Source organism: Lipophrys pholis (genome assembly GCF_963383615.2).
Source record: "Lipophrys pholis genome assembly, chromosome: 2".
Taxonomy (NCBI): domain Eukaryota; kingdom Metazoa; phylum Chordata; class Actinopteri; order Blenniiformes; family Blenniidae; genus Lipophrys; species Lipophrys pholis.
This window is the reverse complement of record NC_137636.1, coordinates 15,909,756-15,914,856: the sequence shown is the minus strand read 5'-3', so window position 1 is coordinate 15,914,856 and position 5,101 is coordinate 15,909,756.

Here is a 5,101-nt window from a genome sequence, read left to right as displayed (position 1 = left end):
CTCATGTCAGCATGCAGAATGCAGCGTGACACTCCAGTGTCACATCGTTCTCTTTGACCTCTTTTTCCTGTTGATTTCACAAAACACTCATTGAAGTCCAACTGTTTTTTTATGAACTCTTGGAGTAAAGTATCTCAGTGAAGCAAGGATAATTAAACCTTAATGACTTTCTCCCACATCCCTTTACCACTCTCACTGCATGGTTACTGAAACAAGTATCGATAATGTGATTAAGTCTTACAAACTCTTCGACGCTTCGAGTGTTAAAGGCAGTCTGTGTGCTTATATAAAAGAATATGCAAAGAACTCTAGGAATATTTTCTGCTCATTTGAGGGATCATGTTTAGGGGAGGAGGATCAGTTTCATTTGACAAAACTGCATAAAAGTAAAAGAGTAGTAATAAACTCACCCAATGTCACGGTCCATTCATGTTTGTAGGTGTCCTCTTAAGTGTCTGGCAGCGTCTCCATAACCTTAAAGTCGTTAAGACACTCTCTTCTGACCGGTTCCTGAGTGACACTCTATTTCACCATCACTCGGACTTTCTCTACCTTGCACTCTCCTTCTGGACCCCTCCCACTCGTGTCCTCTCTTGCTCCTGTTTTTTTTTTTCCGTCCACTTGCTTTTTTATCTCAGGTGTTTATGTTGATACTTAGCTTCATAATTCATATATCTTTATGTGTGTTAACTGTATGTCACCTTAAATTTGCAGAAAATAAATGATGCACTGTGTACAGGCACGGGTGTACGTAGTCCCTTAAATACAACAAGGATGTGTCTCATGAGAATCTTCAGTGTTATTGCTTGTATTTGGACATGTTTAAGGAAGGTCAAAGCAATCAGCACAGTCATTAAACAAGGTGAAAATCTATATGACGCTAATCACACCCAGGATATCCATCTATATCTCCCAGTGACTAATTTTCTATTGAGCAGGGCCTCATCCCGTGACATGGGGTTTGTTGGGGGTGTAGCCTTACTGACGGAGCCAAGCGGGCAGGGCTGTGCAGGCTGTCACTGTTTAGACACATTTATCCCTCAGCCAGGCAGACATACAATTGAGTCCAGTGCAAGGGCAGAGGACCAGGCTCCCCAGAGTCAGACCACTGTCTGCAGGCCCTGAAACCCTAGAGGTCCAAGTGAAAGGACCACCCCCTCGCTCCACTTGCTTTAGCTGTATGATACTATGGCCGGCACAGGGACAATAACTTCCTCCTGTATTATTGATGCCACAGGGAACAGCGATCACTCAGTGCAGTGGGGCTCGATTCACCACGGGAATAGTCAATGAGAAACTGGATCTGCCCCATATGCTCCTTCTCTCGCTCTGCTGGAAACTCAGTTGTGGCAGTGGGGAAATCAGCAGGTGAAACAAGGTGTTGTGATTGGAAAACTTGGTTTGAGTCCAACTTGGAGCCCGATTTCCAATTAAAAGAGAAAACGTACACATTAAACTCTAAGCTTGGTTTTTCAGCGATAGCTACAACATCCTGAGTGTATTTATCCTGCTGTAATCCAGCAAGTGTGTGGGTGTATCACTGCAGAAAATTGAGGTTTCTCTTTCTTGCTGTTCACAATGAGCCCAAGGCCAAAGAGACCTTAAAATGGTTTCTTTAACACTATCTCTTCAAATGAAAAAGAAAAAGAAATCTTTTAATTTTCAGCGATTTCCCAGAAATGTATTTTCTTTTAACTCATTTAGGAACAAGGTGAGACCAACCAATCCATCGCTTAGAGCCCCAGTATATCTAAATGAAGGTTGAGGGGGGCTGATGTTGGGGGGGCTGTGGTTCAACACAAAATGTTTCAAGTTAAAATGTCCACAGTGAAAAAATATATGGCACCAACTACCATGAAGGGTAAGACTATAGTCTAAAGAAGTGTCAGGAGAAATGGAGAATAAGAGCGAGTGGAGGGGCAATAATCCTGCACAAGAAACACCAAATCAAGCTTAGAAAGCGAGAAAAAAGCACAGTAGATGTGGAGGCTGCTGCTGTGAGCCTCATTTAAAGAGCACCATGTGTCCCTGTTAGCTACAAAAAAAACAACTCTGTAAGGCTCAGAGTTAGCAGCGTTCAGTTAATAAAACAACCATAACACTTTACCCTTTGTTTCTTTATTGAAGAACATTAATAAGGCACATGCATATTTTAATTGAATGTTTCATTGTATCTTATAAATAATGAACGGCAGAAAGCTCATTAGAGCCGCCACACAGTTCTGCAATAGCCCCCTGTAGTCATCTCTCACAACACAAAGCAAAGCACTTTCTGGCTTTATGATTCATCTGAAGAGCTTAAATTTTAGGCGTCATTCACACGTTTCAGGAACCTCTGAGCTTCGTTTCGAAGTTGTCGACAGGGAAGACTCAAACATTACCCAGGTAAACAATGATTTCCTCCCGCGTGCATTTCCTCCCATAGTCCAAAAACATGCTTGAAGGTAATTATTTGTCCCTAAATTGAGCAACAAAGTTGGACGAAGCAGCATAGAAGATTGATTATTGATTGCTTGAAGCAGCTCAGAGCAAAATGCGTTTTTTTTCTATTGGCAGGGATGCCCCAACCATGTCACCATCTGTTTTACAGATTGTGCCCTCTGCTGGGTTGTTTAGCCAAACAAACACGTCAACTTAATAAATGTGGGAAGCCATTTGTTATTAGAGAGCAAAACAGTAAAGAGGAGAAATGGCTGGAAAGGTTATAAAAACAAAGGGCTTTCTGTTAAAAAGACAGAAATAAACTAGTAAATGGCATTATTCATGTGGAGTCTCCTTTTGCATGACAGGAATGGAAAGAACTGCAGCCAAGACTAAGAAAATACCTCTGCATCTATGGACCCTCTAATCTAAAAAGAGTTTATCCTAGTCATTTTTTTCTTGCAAGATTATTTCAATATATCTTGGCTGACCTTTATCAGCATTTAATAAATTCCCATCCATCTTCTTTTCTAACTTGTTGGGGAGCTCAAGCCGATTCCTGCTTATCATGGAGTTATGGCTCATAATAGGGAAAACACAGTCTCACATTCACAACAAGTCACAAGCTATTTAAAGAGACGAGCCTCAAATTAACATTTTTTTGGACTGTGTATCCAAAAGGGTAGGTGGTAAATTACATTTAACTTTAATATCACAGATGTCATAGAGTCATCATATTTCTCATCCCCATTAAAAAAAGTCTTTGTTTAAGGAAACATACTTTATTCTGTCGGGCGATTCATTCATCTCCAGATCATGTATTTACTGCATGCCACCTTCATCTCAATAAGATTTCATCCTTATAAATACAGACCTGGTAACAAATATCCCATAGCTCACATATTTCCATTCACACAACCAGCAAATATGGAAAAACAAATAAAAACAAAACAGGAAATTGGGATTCTTCGGCATGGCTTATGGGATTATACAATATATCTCCACAAACAAACTCTTCATCAAATATTTGTGTTTAGGTTTATTGCTGTCCTCTGACGTGGTTCTTTCAAGACTCAAATAAAATGTTATCAAGGGTTGCAGATATTAGATACATGATGCTTTTTCTTTATAAATTGCTGATCTGAACATAATTCACCATCTTGTTGGGTGCCTTAACTTTTCCACACTTTCCGATGTTTAAGAGGAAAAGCATCTCTTGTGAAAACACATTTAATAATACAGTGCAGCGGGATATGACAACGCTGCATTAAAGTTCAGTGTTTTATATTACAGGGCTTTCCTTTGAGGTTTGTTCCCCCTGTGTATGGCTGGGGTGTTTCGGGAAAAAAATGTGAAATGTTTGTTTCTTTTTCTCCCTCAGGTGAGAGTCAACAAACGTTCTTGAGAAAAGAGCCCAACTACTTCACAATTCAAGTCACAAAGTCCAAGTTGTCTCCTGTATTGTTATGGTTCATGTTTGAAGGCTCAGATTTTCTTTTTCTTTTTTTTTTTTAATGGAAATGCCTCAAGGAGATGTATGGACATAGGGAGGTCAAACTAATAAAATAATCAATGCTTAAATGAGTGAACAGTGACATCTGTTGTCCAGTAAGTGGTATCAAACATCTAATAAATCAATGGAATGAATAACATTCAACCAAGTCGTGTGTACGTGCGTGCGTTGTCCCAAATTAAATGTCAAACAAGATTACAATAGCTAATGTGTTATATTCACATGACAAAGAAATAAAAAATGAGTATCAGTATTAGAAAAGCATAATGAGCTCTATCCTTTATTTTTTTTTATTTTCATTCTTATTTTCAAGGCCTGACTATGTTTTGGGGATCAGGAAGCGTATTCTGTGTACATACCATCGTCTCTTCGTCCCTTTTTCTTTCTCCCTAATAACATTAGAGTCAACCTGGAAAGCTTTGTCAGCGTCTTCTTTCAGAATCTTACCGTGGGTGTTCCACCGCTGTTGCCTGTCGCTGATCAAAGTCTAACTCGCATTTTCCAGCTTTTGCTGCATCAACAGCATCTTTTCCTTACTTATCTGCAAATACTAGACAAGAGGTGAGACTAACATCAGCTTCCTGATTAACGGTTCACAGCATGAGATGCTGAGTCTGAACTCAAAAATCAAGTTGTGTGCCTACAAAATACTTTTCCCATTTGTTCTTTTTTGCAGTAATTCCTTCTTCATGTTTCTGTTAAAATCAATTATTGATTGTGGTTCTCATGATCATTTGTTAATACGTCTTGGGGACGTGTGTAACATTAACAGAAAGACAATATACAAACCATTTTCACGTCCTCGACAAGGGTTCCATGCTGGAGGTGGTGAGTATCTGCCACGGGCTCCCTCATTTCTTTGTGAAGGTCTCTCTGTAATCCTTCTTGATCTTTCTGCGCCACCTCAGCAGAGACGACGCCATCTGCTTCCAGCTCACAGATTGTGTTGTGGTGTTCAAACAGTAGGTGTTTCATCTTCTGTTTATACACCTGGTAGGGGGACAGAAAAGCCTAATGAGCAATACAGAATGAATTTAGCCATGAAATACATATCTAATTGCATACTCATCCATTCACAAGTATTGATAAATGAGTTACCAGCAATGCAGAGAGTATCATTCCTAAAAAAAAATTCCACCCACCATCATATCTACATATTAAACCATT